Raw genomic sequence first — 15,476 nt, 5'->3', positions numbered from 1 at the left:
TAGGCTCTTTGCAATATACTCAAGTTAAAATGAGTAGGCCCCTCATCCAATGACTGTGTCCTTACGAGAAGAGACACAGAGACAGAGACCCACAGAGTGAAGACAGCTACATAAAGATAGAGGTAGAGATTTGAAGCTGTCAAAGCCAAGGTAAACCTGGGGCTACAGGCTGGAAGCTGCAAGAGGCAAGGAAGGATCCTCCCCTAAAACTTCCAAGAGAGCCGGGCCCTGCTAACATCTTGAATTCATATTTCTAGCCTCCAAAACTCCAAGAGAATAAATTTCTGTTGTTACAGGCACCGAGTTTGTGGTACTTTCTTTCAGCAGACCTAGGAAACCAATACAAGGACCATAAGCCAAATGCAACATATGAACTTTGGATCCTAATTTAAACTCACTATAAAAAAATATTATGAGACAAATGGAGACATTTAAACACTGACTGGACATTTGATGACATTAGGGAATTACTGTCAAATATTTTGGTGTAGTAATGATATTGTAGTAATGCTTAAATAGAGTCCTTATATGTTAGACATACTTGAAAACTTTATAAGATGAAATGGTATGATGTCTAGGAATTGCTACAAAATAGTACGGGAGATGGGTAGTGGTTAGGATTATGAATGAAACAAGATTGGCCACAAATTGATAATTATAGAAGCTGGGAGGTAAGTACTTGAAAGCTTATGATACTCTTTACTCAATTTTTGTATATGTTTGAAATTTTCCACAATTAAAAGTAAAAAGAAAAAAGTCAAGTCTCATTTAAATAAAATCTTTAGTGCAACTTAAGTGTTATTTCATTTATATCTTTTCTTCTACCTCCCAGCCCACCAAGCCTAAGTTCAGGTCCAAGCTCTGATTTTTTTAGTTTTTCTTTGCTCCAACTCCCTCTACCATCTAACCTCCCTGGGGTCAGATCAGGGAGGAGGAATTAGAGAAAACACAGGTAAATATTCTTCTACCTTAGGTGGGACCATTGGTAAATCTCTTTTGGTTCTTAGTGTCCTTCCCAAATCCTGCTCATCTTTCACAGAGTGCCCATAACACAGGTGAGGACTCACACACTGTCTCCTTTCCTGATGAAGCTGATGATCTCTTTGCAAACATCCTAAGTTCTTGCTTCAATGATAAAGCCCTGAGATGTTCAATGAACTCCCTTTTCAGAAGATAGCTCTCTTGCCAGCTCTCTAGCTCTTCAAGACAACTCTTGCCTGGTCACCAACTGAGGCATCTTCATAGCCCATAATGAAGCTCACTAACTCTGGGCCACCAAGTGAAGTGAAAGTCTCCCCTTGGCTGCCCTCTCTCCAAGCACTTTCCAAGCCCCTTGAACTTCAGGTGATCTGTGAGGGTCTCCCAAGAAACCTCTCAAGCCAGACTCTGCCAGCAGCACAAGGAGTGAAATGAGTGTCTCCCCTTCTCTTCAGCACCCTTGATCTCGCTAAGTCATTCTTTTGGGTTGGTCCGCACTTGGCAGAGGTAGGAGGAAAGCACTCCTGACCCTTTCCTCTGCATCTTCTGTGTCTACAAATTCCCTTCCAAGATTCCCCCTCAATGCATCTATTGGAGGAGACAGTTACTACATCAGTTTGGCCACCTCTTAGCAAGCCCTTCTCAGATCTCTTAAAATGTATCAGCCATCTTCCCAGCTCTGACAACCACTCAACCTTCTGCCCTCTCGCTTCCAATCCTCCCACACCCTGCAAGGTTTGCATCTGTCACAGGTAAGGAAACATGCTCCGAGACTTGCTCGAGTTCACTCAGCTTGCAACTGGTACAATATGGACTTGAACCTGAGATGTCTGACTCCAAAGCCGGGACCCTTTGCACAATGCCTCGAAATGTTCTGGCTCACAAATTAGATCAATCAAAAGTCTTTTTTTTTAATTCTCAAGATAAAATATTGGACACTCCCCCAGTAAGCTGCACAGCACTGCTTCCAGCCCTGTTGCCAGAGAGATAGAGTATCTACAGTCAAACTGTCAAATTTCTGGAACAAAAACAAACAAACAAAATATTATCTGCCAAGGAATACAGCAGCAGATTAAGAGCAGTCATTTCTGCTCCTTTCACAGCATCTGGAGGAGCAAGATATTGAGAATATTAGCCTTCATTCTGGAAACCTCCATCCGGAAAGTTGTCTTGTCTTTGTCCTCGGTCTCTTGCTATGCCTCCTGTAAACACGTCTGGTTATGTGTCCGTGGGGTCTTCAGAAACTCGAGGAAGAAATCCTGGGAGCCAAGGGGGTTTTGATCTCTATGTTTCCATTACAAAAGCTGAGGGGTTCCACATCCCACTTGGCCCACAAGAAATTTACAACTCTTGCCCCTCAGATTCTAGAAGTCTGACCACACCCACTGCTGCCCTTTCTTCTCACCCCTCCATCCCAGACCACTTCTGTCAGCCTCCACCTTTAGACTTCCAAACCACATCCAGTATCTGTCACCCCTACGTTCTTCCCCTGCCATCATGTCCTTCCACTAGAACTGGCTACATAATTTCTGGGGGCCAGCGCAAAACGAAAATGTGGTGCCCCCATTCAAAAGCTGTTGGGATATTCAAGACAGCAATAGCGGAGCATTAAACCAAGTGGGAGGCCCTGTGTGACTTCAGTCAAGCTCTTCAACCTCTCTGCTATTGAAATTTATTGTGTTCTCATCAGTTGACCCCACTACGCTGTGAGTAACTGATAGGCAGAGGATGTGCTTTAATCAATTCTGTGTCCTAGTGGCCGCTCGAGCCAGTACCCAGTAGGCATTCCATAAGAGTCGAATGAATGGATGAAAGAGCAAGAATGTCATGGGTCTCTCAGAACTCTGACTCCTCAAGCTCATTCTGCCTTCAGAGAATGGAAGGAGGAAAGTAGTCCACCTGAAAGTTTGCCAGAACAGGGGCCTATCAGGAGCATACGAAACAAGCCCACGGAGCTAGTCCTGGGTCTCACCACCCACCAGTCACTCAGGCCAGAAACCACCACTTCTCCTCAACCCCTCCCCCGACCCCTTGACTGTCACACATATAATAAACTACCCCATGTCCTATTGATTCTAACTCCTCAAAAGCACTCAAATCTAGCTCCTTCTTTCTGTCCTCTGCTACCACCTCACTTCCAACCAGAATCCGTTTTCACTTGGTGGATTTAGTTCGAGGCGGAGCTGCTGTAATAGAGAGACTCAACAATGCAGTGGTCAGAGTTTGAAACCAGATTTGTCTCACTCCAAAGCACAGGGCCTTTACCTAGACTGGTATTTTCTAAAACGTTGCAGAAGATAGAAGTTCAAACCAAAAAAAAAAAAAAAAAAAAAAAAAAGGAGGGGGAAGAATTTACAGGTTACCTTCACTGAAGAATCCAAAGGCTAGCTATTTTCAGGCACACCCAGGTCCAGGAACAATGTTATCAGGGAGCCAACTCCGGACCCTGCTTTTCTTTGTTTGCTGACCTCATTCCTTCCCATTGCAAATGGTTTTCTTCAGGCAACAAGGGAAGATGAAAAGTAAGCAACTCCAGCTCACATGATCCTTCTGGCTCCAAAACCTTGTCCTGAGCTTCACCAGCTTGGATACTTGATCTGACCAGAGTCAGAAGTGGAAGGGCTTCAGCACACAACCATCACAGAGTCACTAGGGTGTTGGGAGAGAAACTGACGCTGAGGCATTTCAGGTCGGGACTCCCCGTCTGGAGGTGCACACCTTACAGCACGCTACAGGCCATGTCCAATTTTCTGACTGAGCAGTGGTCCCTGAAGCTTCTCTGATAGACCCACCGACACACAATCCCCATTAGACTTCCAGGAGGGCTGTTATGCATCTTCCATTCTCTGCAAGCACTGGGAGCTTGCAGGCAGAGGTCTGTGACACTCCCACTTATTCATTCATCACTCAACTCTTATGGAAAGCCTACTATATAAGGTACATTCTCTCCCCTTAAGTTGCTCACGGTGTAGTGCAGGAAACGAATGAGAAAACAAACTCTAGTTCAGAGTAGTTGAAGGTCCCATTAAAGTTACGTACAAGATAGAGCGGGGTATGCCTGACATTATGAGGTCCTCCGCTTTCCTAATTCACCTCGCTGACTTATATACCACCATGTGTTCATCCATCTGTTCCCAGATAGGAATGTGAGCTTTCTAAAGGAAAGGACGTCTACTATTTCTCTCTGTATCCCTAGCATTTAATAGTCAGTATGGGCATAGTAAATGCTTGATGCAAATAAGTGGGAGTGAAAACATAAGAATCTGGAATTCTTTCCAACGTTCATTAAACACCCACTAAGTTCAAGGCTCTGTGATAGATGTGAGAGAAACACAACTCCCTGTCCCCAAAGGGAGAGGGTCCAGAGAGGTGGGTTCATGGGAAGTCAGCTGAGACTTCTTAACAACTGGACCATTGTGTCTAAAGACCAAAAGTTCCCTCCTACTGACTCCTAGAAGAATGGAGCCTGAGCCAGGAAACTCATTACCCTTCTCTGCCCTGCAATTGAAGAGACAAATAACTCTTTAGTTAGCCATTATGCTCTAATCAGAGTAATTTCCATACAACAGGGTGGACTGAGTTTGTTCTCCAATCGTAACATTTGTGAATTTCAACCACAATTCCACTTATTAATAGTCATTAATGGTCTATAAATAAAGCACAATCCTTTAGATACAGAAACCAAGCTATGAGCTTGTTTGAAATGTAAACAAGATATTCATGAACTTGCTAATTGCGATTCCTTGTTTGGCCTTTGGCCAACCTTCATTCCCTGGAAGTGGCCACTGATTGAAATATTATATGTTGTCTGATGATAAGTCCTGGGGGGCTCAGGATCTAGGATTTGTGGGCTTATAGTCCAGAAGCCTGGTATGTTCTTTCACCCATTTACTCAAATAATTATTGAGTCCCTGCAGTGTGCGGGTCTCTGGGTTATCAGATATGAAGGCAGGACAGTTCCAGCCAGGTAAGAATCTAAATTCTGCTATTAGATGTGGACCCAAATATCAGCAATGCCCAGGGGGGCCACAGAAATGGCCCAGTGAGCTCTAAAGGTTGAGAGGTGGAAGCCTGCCTAAAGGGGGTGACAGCTGAGAGGAAAGGGATTGAAAGATGGGAAGGATTTTGTCTGGAGGGTTGTGCGCGTGGAGAGGGAAAAGATGTACTAAGTGGAGGAAAAGTTGAAATTGTAAACAACTAAGACATAGTGTGTCACCCATCACCCAGCTCCATAAGGATTAAGTCGCAACCCACTGCAGTCACTCACCGACAGTACACCCTTGAGAGGAATTCAGGATGCAAACCAGGATAAGACACTTTGGGCTTTGGATCAAAGGGCTCCTAGATAGTTAGATGCATATCACAGGAGGAATTTCATGACCTTAGATCCTTACATCTTCCCATACATAGAAAGGCACTAAAATCATTAACTTGAGATATCTGTTCTTTGTGATCAGCAGCGGTAATCCTTTACCAAAATGTATGCTTAACTGCATGTACTTCCTAGCCAACAAATTCATATATACCTATACTGGCTCCTCCCCTACCTCTTCAGAACAATTTACTCAGAGCTACCGAGTGGCTACCTCCCAGGCTATAGTCCTCAATAAGACCCTGAATAAAACTTAAATTCACAACCTCATGGCATGTGTTTTTCTTTAAGCTGATGAGATCAACAGCTTAAATCATAAAAATTTGACACTGTAAATTATTTTGATTTAACATTTTACATAAATGTCCATATTTCTAACTTCTCTTGTAAAGTCAAGAGAGAGAGCCAACAGCACTAGGTCCACCCTTTAGTCCATCTGGCAATAATCAGCTGAATCGAGGTTTCAGAACTAACCATAGATATTAATCTTTGGGATTCAGGAATAGGAGAAATCAGAATCCCTGGGAATTCTCAAATATTTCCTTTAAATCATACATATTCTTTAAATATTTTCACAGTTCTTCAAAATCATTGCTTATTATTGTGGCTATTCTAAAGCATTTTGTTAAATAAATAGTAAGTGTTAAGCTTAGCAGTATTTACACATAAATGTCGGCTCTAATAAACATTGGTAAAGAGCAGGGAAAATCACTGGTAGTATTCAAACTGACCTCCTAGCAAGGTTACCAACACCACACAGAATCGTATGTCAAAATTAGCAATTTAAGAGCTGCCTTTGTTCCAAACTTATTCTTTTTTTAGAACACCATTTATGGGATTTGTAATAAGTATACAACACAGAAATTTATTTTAAATTTTTTATTGAAGTATAGTTCATTTATAATGTGTTAGTTTCTGATGTACAGCATAGTGATTCAGTTATAAATATATTTATATCCTTTTTCATTATAGGTTATTACAAGCTGCTGAATATAGTTTCCTGTGCTCTATGTAGGATGTTGTTTATCTATTTTGTATATAGTAGTTTATATCAAACTCCTAATTTATCTCTCCCCCTCCTTCCCCTTTAGTAACCATAAGTTTGTTTTCTATGTCTGACAATACACATAAAGTTAATATTTATTTTATTTGTAAAACTGATTCACTGTGAGCAGCAGACAAGGCCACTAACCCACACACAACCCTCAATTCCACATGCCAGCATTTCCTGCTCATTTTTCAACTTAACAAAAATGGATTTCTTTGAATCAGTTGTATCTCTGTGTTGATTGTTAAACTTTAACACCTGCCAAAGAATTATAACACTTTTTCTTATCCTCCTGATTTTTTGACAGATTTTTCTCTGGACTCAGGACTCAGAGAAACATATACATATTCTAAGAAATTCTGGAAAAGAATACCTGCCTGGGAAGACTAACGGGGTCTGAGTAGCATCACCCCCTTGACATGGGATGTGTGTCTAACTCTCCAGAGTCCACAACAGCTTTTCTTTTTTTCCTCTAACATGAGACCACGTGTCAGATACCATGTACATGGTCTGTCTGACCTCTGAAGCTATTTCAGTCCTGCCCCTGGGCTGAGGGGGATGAGGGCCAGGGACATTTGCAGGGATACTGGGAAGAGAAGCGGCTGCATTGGGTCAGGTGAATCTAGATCATGGGGAAATTTGGCTGAAACATAAATAGACACCAAGCTAAGATGTTTGTTTTATCCAATAGGAATCCATTGAAAACTAAAGCAGCATAATACCACTAAAGCCGCACTTAAGGAAATATGAATCTGGTACCAGCCTGTAAAAAGTCTCAAAGGCTATGGACTGAAGGCAGAGGGCTCAGGACGGGGTCTCCTGAAGGAGAGGATGAAAACTAGAAACAAACCACAGGCCTTAGATGCAGAAGGAATGGACGCCAGGTACATTGGAGGGGAGGCTGGACAGCACTTGGCCACTCATTGAAAGGCAGTGCTGACAAGGTAGGCTCTGAGGTTTTACATCTGCAGGGGCTGAGCCATCCAGCTTGTCCAGGAACAGGGACATCAGGGAAAGGCGTGCCAAGGCCACTGCAGAACAGAGGTCCAATGGCCCAGGGTCCTACTCAGATATGTTCTCAGGCAAAGGCATGAGCAAGATGTCCTGACGTTTCCCACGCCTCTGCTCCTTTCTAAAACTCTTAACTTTCAGTCGACACCAGCCTCACATCTGCCAGCCAGAGGAAGGGAGATAAACTTTGTTTCCAAAAAAGGATTTTCATAATTGCTTAAAATCGGTTGTTTTGTTTGCTTGTTTTCTTTAATACGGTCTGTGTTCCAGCCAGGGGAAGAGATGGGATTCCCTTCCCACTTCAAGGAGATGCTGTGTCTAGACTTTTGTATAAGACTTCAGCTGGTGTGCAGCCCTGCAGGCCACATCACCCAGGCCCACAGCACACAGCACACAGCACACTGCCCCCGCCTGGGCCGCTTGGCCCCACTCACACCCTCTCCGAGAGCTCCCCAGCCCTGAGTAACTCGAGCCCTCCCACAGCCCCAGCTGCAGCCGCCCATTACCTGGGAGAGTTAATAAGAAATCACCTTTCTTCTCCGGCGCAGATGAATTCCAGTCAGTTCATTCTCACAGGAAATAAATTTTAAAATGGAAATTAAACAAAACAATTGCAAGGGAAGGTAATAACGTCTTGCCCCTGAATTCTGCCTCTGAGAGGAATCTATTACCATCCCCGAGATCACAGCAGGCCTGGAGAAGCCCCTCCGGACACCAGGGCTTCTGGTGCAGCATTGGGCTGTGCAGGCCCTGTGGCTCTTGTGTCTGTTCACTGGAGCTTCATCAGGCTGTTCAGTGGGCTCAGAACCACATACCTACTCCTCCAAATGCATGGGCTACACGGAGGTGAGGGCCTCTGCACTCACTTCAGAATGCTCTGTGGCCTGGAGTCCTGAAGCCTTTGTCCCTGGGACTGTTTCCACACCAATCCAAACACTGTGCTGTAACACAGTGATTAAGAGACAGGCTTGTGCAGGATACAGGCTCTTCCATTTACTACCTGCGTGACCTTGGGCAAATTACTTAAACTCTCTAAGCTTTGGTTCCTTATCTGTTAAATAGGATAAAAAAAAAAGAAAAAGAAAAAGAAAAAGAAAAAGAAAAAGAAAAAGAAAAAAACCTGTCTCATAGGATTACTGTGAAAGCAAATAAATTAATGCTTGCAAAGCCCAGTGCCTCACAGATCATAAGTGCTCCATAAATGTCAGCTTTTATTATTATCCTATTTTTTAAAGGTCTTCAGGGGTGAGATAGATAGTCTCCAACTGAAAGAAGGTCCCAGGTGATTTATTGTTTAGAAGGGGATATTCTGTTTAAACGTTTAATGTGCTTCTCTGTAAGCCAAACTTAGAGTTAGAAATCTGAGTCAGCAGTTTGGTGACAAAATTGAGGTGTGCTGTTTGTAGGATACTTTAGATCCCATTGGCCAGGAAAATCACAAAATTCTGAATTGAAATATTACTACAGGTGGTTCTAGGCTACACACATGCAAATGTGCAAGCAGGGTGCTTCTTTTTTTGCCTGTGTAATTAGACTTTTAATAAAGAACCTGCATTGATCAGCATAGGCTGGGTAACAAACAATCCAGTGACCTAGTATAGTAAAAGTTCATTTCTCATTCACATCACGTGGATGCAGATTGGCTGCTCTTCTGGGTAGCTCTCCTTCAAGTAGAAGGAGTAAATCAGGGGTAGTACTTATAAAAAGAGACAAAACTAGAGCAAAATAACTAGCTGGAAGTACTAAGGACTAACTCCTACTCTGTGATTCATATAAGCAGGTACTTAAAGAATACTGAAATGGTGGAAAGACTCGTAAGGGATTTGGGTGTCAAACTTCTCCTATGCTCCCAGGTGCCAGCACTGTGAATGTTTTATTCTACAGGGAAGTTTCAGCATGAATCGAGTTTGCTTTTCCACTTAATCTTGGGAGGGAGAATCAGAGTCAGTTTTAGAAGAAAGGTTAAAATAAAAGCTAAATGAAAACCATGAAGTTTGACATTAGTATATCTCCACCTTGTTAAGGAATACTATGCTGTTAATAAAAAAGATGGCAGACCTGTTGGTGGGGATGTACACACAAATTATCTGGAGGGCAATTCAACTATACATATTAAAAATCCTTATAAATTTACATTTATTTTGATAAAAGAATTCCATCTCCATGAAAGTTTTAAGAAAATAATCTTGACAGTCTATAAAGAGAGATGGACAATGATATTGAGATGTTTATCAGTGTGATGTTCAAAGTAGTTAAACTTGTCTCTCAGATAATGAACATTAAAACACACTATGAACTGTTTAGATCTGTATAGATGTGCTTTCACTGCTATTACTTACTACATTTTCTCCAGTCATGGCCTACATCTGTGTATGATCTTGCTCAGTTCTACCAAGTGACAAGCAAACTCGGCTCAGATGACCATGGCTTTGAATCTTGCCTTTGCTCTTCACACTAAATTGTCTGGTGCGTGTTCCTTAACTTCTCAGTTTCTTCACCTGTGAAGTGGGCATGATAATACTATCTACCTAATAAGGTTAGGAAGAAGATGAAATGAATTCATCTAATATCAATTACATGGATTAGGGCTTAATATTTAGTTCCTGCTCTCCAAAAGTGTTAACGATCATCAACAGAGCCCACATGCCTGGCAACATCATTACAAGCATATTTGGACTCTAAATCCCATGTGCCCTCAATTAATACTTAGTCAAATTACCTGTAAAATCACCAGGAACATGCACACAGATGGACTTGTCACTCTTAACTACTACCCTGAGGATTATTCAGTGCTTAAATTAATGATTTAGAATTGGTGACACTTGACAGGAAATCAAAGGTGACCTGTCTCCCCCACCAAAACCCTCTTCATTGTGGAGCTCAACCTTCAGACCAACCTCAGACATTCCCCAGACCCAAGAGACCAAAGCCTTAGGGTCTACGAAGCACGGACAGCCAAGGGACAACGTGCTCAGCCTGTCCCTTCAAGGCACCTTCTGCTGTGCCAAATTTGGGAGATAAACATCAATCCTTTAGAGCAGCCCCAGCCAGAATCCATCCTGCCCAATTAGCCTACGCTGTTCCAATTTTTTTTCTAAATTGACTGTCAACAATTAGTTGACGTATTAAAATTTAAGGCTTCTCTTGAAGCATCAGAAGAGTTGGCCACATCAGGCACACGTTCCCAAAATGCAGCGATTGCTGGAAGCTGGGTGACAGCTGCCCCCTTCAGGCAGGGCATGGGATGTCCAGTTGGCCACAGTCCCCAATCCATCCACTTCATTCATCTGTTTTCAACCTGGCCCTGAGGGCCTTTGGTTTTCTGACCCTGCCCATTGCTCTCCAGCAAGCGTGTGAGTGTGTGTGTGTGTGTGTGTGTGTGTGTGTGTGTGTGTGTGTGTGTGTGTGTATGCGCATGCGTGCATGTGAACTCATGCATATACCTGTCCCAGGGGAGGCGTGGGCCGGAGGATATTTGCTGGGAATCTCTTAGGATTCAGGAATGTTTTAAAAGATGGAGGCGGGCTTTCACAGCACCAATGGAAGTGCGCTTAGGTAAGCAGGACGTTTGGGGCTGCAGGGTTTCTGAACACTGTTTACAGGCTATGCCTGTGTCAGGCCAGGCCCTAGGCAGCCCCACAAGGCTGGTAAGAAGTTCCAGAATTCCTGTGCTGTCCCCTGTCAGCAAAGTGCTGAGACAACAAACTTAACCTCTCTGTCCAGTGTGAGCCTATCAGCCATGGTTATTAAATCCCACAAAAGGGAGAAGAGGAGGAGTGAATAGGGCTGAAAGAAAAAGCTCTTTCCCCATTTGGATAGCTCTGCAGAACAGGAGCTGCTGGAGAAAGGCAGGGAGTGTAATTGCTGGCCTGAAAGAGAAAGAAAAACTATAAAAGGAAAGAAAGAAAGAGGGGGGGAAATTGATAATGAACAATTTATCCTCAGAGCTAACAGTTAATTAATTCTGAAAATATCTGTCAGGCTAATAGAAGGGGGGGAGGGCTATGCCACATACACAATTAATAAAATAATAATAACAAAAAAGGAAAGAAAAAAGATTTTTTAAAGGTGTTACTATCTTCTTACAGGCTGGGCCCTTGGCTTCCCAATGTCATTTTCAACACAATTTTTTTCCCCTCCGTCTCTTTTCAGAAATTGTTCTCATGAATGATTTATATATGTCTAGTTATCTGGAGTGATTTCTATGGACCCCGGCGCATTGCTGCATAATTGTTAATTTTAACGCCATAATAGCTTCAGATGGAGGAAGAGATTAGGCATTTATTGCACAATTAAATGAAACATACTTGAGAATCACAAAGGGTTCCGTAATTATTTCAGACCATTAATAAAATGGGCATTAAATTATATGGGACACAAAAGGGAAAGGAAATAGATTTTCATTACAGCAATAGAAGCTGAGAGTAGTAACGGATCCTTGTTGAATTATCTTTCTCTCTCTCTCTCTGAAATTAATTGTTGCCCAGCTTATTTCAAAGCAAAATAAAGGAGGGGAAAAAAAGTGTTTTAAGAACCTCTGATGAAAGGGCTTTGTTTGATGGGGACAATAGCCAGTGATACACTCCAAAAAACAAGGTAATCTTTGATTCTGGCTCCTTGCCTTTGGTTCCAAAGACTTTAAAGGCAGTTTTTCAGCAGCATGAGGTTCCCCAGCCCTACCCAGCTCCCCACACATGAACATTCAGGTGGGAATGGGGAAAGGGGGGAGGTCAAGGAGGGGTGGGTCACTGGCTTCTCTCTCCGACCACTCCTGATGGGAGATCTTGGACCATGGCATGCAGTCCCACACTGTTTGCCAACATTAAGACCATCTGGCTTGAACTTCTAGAAAGGGAATAAAGAGAGAAGGAAAAGGCACTTCATCCATTGGATATCCATTTGGCATGCCCTGATCTTCAAACCGACAGTATAAGGTAAGTACCATTCATCATTCCCATTTTACAGAGGAGGAAACCAAGACTTGGAATGATTCAGGAAGCGGCCCAAGGCCCCACATCCACTAAGTGGAGCAGTCAGGATTTAAAGACAAAGAAAACAGTGTCCCTGCCCTGAAAATACTCCTTTTCTAGTAGGGGACAACAGACAAGCACACAGAAAACCTGATACTGTGGCATTTACTGCTGGGCATGTGAGCTGCACCCAGACACTAGCACACATCTACTGCTGCAGCTGCAAAAGAAATGCAGTGGGATAAAACACTGCCTCTTCTTTCCTTCCCCTTACTGATGTCATCACTTCCCAACAGACTTCAAGCAAACGCTCCCTCCTTTACCTAAATGTGATCTACCTTTGTCCCTCGGGGGCCCTGTGAGCAGGATCCCAGCCCAATTCTAGGTGGCAATAATAACCAGATGACAGGAGGAGGCCAGGGTCCCTGGAACGGCCAGATCCTCTTGACCATTCCTCCAGTCCACATTGGCTGCCTCTGCCCAGGAGTGACCACGTGCAAACCTGTGTAGTCACTGCTTTAAACTACAGGCACATGGGTGAGGCATGAAGCTAAAAAAAATACCAGCTTAAAAGCTGCCGCAGGACTCAGGAGCCAGGAAGCTCCTGTCTTGGATGTCGGGTTATCGCTTCAGGCTTCAGGGTGTCACTCTGCTGTCCAGTCACCTCCATGGCTGGCTCTCCCTGTAATCTGGTGGGGCTTAACCTCAGCATCTAGGACCACAGGTTGAACTTCTCTGTCCTTATTCTGCTGCCCAGCTTTGCAGCGCCAACCTAGTGTTGCCCACCTACACAAGTAGTTTATTTCTAAAGCTTTAACTGTGACCCCAAACCAGGATCATGTGATACTTAGCAAGAGCCCCAGTTCGCAGCATTCAGATCCAAGAGCACCCAAGACTGCACCTGCAAAATAGAGAGCCTGGCAGTGGGGCCCGGGCATCAGGAGAATACAGCACCCAGTCCTTTGAGAGAAACTCACTGAGAAGTAGCAAGGAAAGCCCAGAGAGAGAGACCAGGGAGCTTCAGATACCCCTGAAAGCCACCCAGAGGTCAGCAGCACGCAGAAGGTCAAGTTAGGAAGGACACACACCAAGTTAAAGGACTTAGAGCCACATGAGAATGAGACCCATAGCCCATGGATTTCTCTTACAGACAAAATAAGCCACCCGAGGTAATCCTTCACCTGCCAACTCTTCCACAGTTTGTGTATTAACAAGACTTCTACCTTTTCTATTAAGAGAAATAATCTTCAATCAAGTGGTGAGAAAAGCTGAATTCCAAGAAAGATGAGGAGGTAGTCTGAGAGCACTTCCGGATCCAAATGGATTACACAGTAGAGGCTTAAGAAAACAGAGAGGTAAATGCCAAAAAATGTTACTAATTGATCATATTTTATAGAATCATGGAGACCAGGAAAGCTGTCAAGAGATTAAACAGAGACGGATTTATATGGTCTCAATTTTGACTAAAAAGATAGATTATGGAAACTGCAAATGAGTTACTTTGAAATGGTTTCTCCATGGCCTTTCATCCACACATGAAAATTCAACAAAGAAGCTAATAAAGTAAGGCATGGTTTAAAAAAAAATGCAAAAAAAAAAAAAAAAACCATGGTTTATTAAACGAAAAAGTCTAAGGCTAGAGACTTCCCTTCTGAGAGCCTGGAAGACTAGAAATTCCAAAATGCCTTCCCATGGTAACATGACTAGATCCTGAGTATGATACTACAAACATATATTTAAATACAACTGAGCTAAAAATACAGAGAAATTCTCTGTACTGTACCATACTTTGACAAAAAAATAATAATAATAAAGAGAAATTCTTCCAAAAGTCAAAACAAAATAGCACAAGGTGAAATTTTTAAAAAATGAAAACAAAAACAAACAAAACCATAAATGCTAACCAAGGGCAAATCTTGTGAAACCCCAAAAGAAAATGCCAATCCAGAAACCAAAGCCTTGAGCATTAACTACTGTGCAGGGCAACGGAAGAATAAACCTTAGGCTCAAGAAAAATGCGGAAATTTGCCTGAGCTTCTCATGTCAAGCCAAACTCTTAAAAGAGGGGCACCATGGGTGAAATAAGGGGTAAAATTATCCACCTTTCAGCAAAAGGAGCCTGGAAGAATTCTGTTTACTCGGATGGTTCTACATAGAAAAGAACACTAGCAGCAAGAATGATAGGAATTATACTAATCTCTCCAGAAACTTTGCTATCCTGGGCCTCACACTCAGATCTAGAATTCAAATGTATGATATTCATAGGTCAGCAATCCACTCAGACTAGAAATTAAAGTAGCTCAAGATTAATAAAACCCTGTGGCGCCTAGTAAAAATAAAAATAAACACTCTCTAACCCCTCAGGATTCACAGGTTAAGTCGGATCAAACATGAACTCACAATTCAAAATGCAAAAATTACATAAGTAAATGAGCCACCATGAGGGAGATTCAACCAAAATAACGAACCCACAAATTTAGACATCCCTCCCCACAAGTACCTCAGTTACTAAAATTTTGGACACTGCTTATGAAGTATCTCTATATGAAATGTTTAAAAAAGGAGACAGAAATTTTAAATGGTCAAAAAATTTTAAAAACTATTAAAAGTGATTTACTAGAGGAATCAAAACATAAATTTCAATACAGTCAATTTTTGAAATTCACCAGATGAATTAGAAGCAGTTAGACGACACTGAAAAGAAGATGAATAGGAAGATGGATCAATATAAATTACCCAGATTGTAGTGCAGAGAAACAAAGGAAGCAGAACTTGTGAAAGAGGTTATATCCACGAGAGAGAATGTTCAACCAGAATTCCAGAATGAAAAAACAGACTGGGAAAGAGGAAAAATCAAATACTGAAATGATGATGATGATGATGTTTAATTTGTGAGGTTAGGAAAAAAAACACAAAATACAGTTAAATATTGAACACTGATAGCATACATATCAGGAAAGGACTGGGTGATCAGAGTTATTGAAAAAACTAAAGAAAGTAAATAATATAAATTGTCAAGGATTGTAAAGAGCCCGAGATTGCACCCTATTTCTAAGCTAACAAGTTAGCCTGCCACAGTTTCATGGCTAATAGTAGA

This window comes from Camelus ferus, chromosome 1 (genome assembly GCF_009834535.1).
Source record: "Camelus ferus isolate YT-003-E chromosome 1, BCGSAC_Cfer_1.0, whole genome shotgun sequence".
Lineage (NCBI taxonomy): Eukaryota > Metazoa > Chordata > Mammalia > Artiodactyla > Camelidae > Camelus > Camelus ferus.
The sequence above is the reverse complement of the archived record's forward strand: the minus strand, read 5'-3'. Positions refer to the sequence as shown.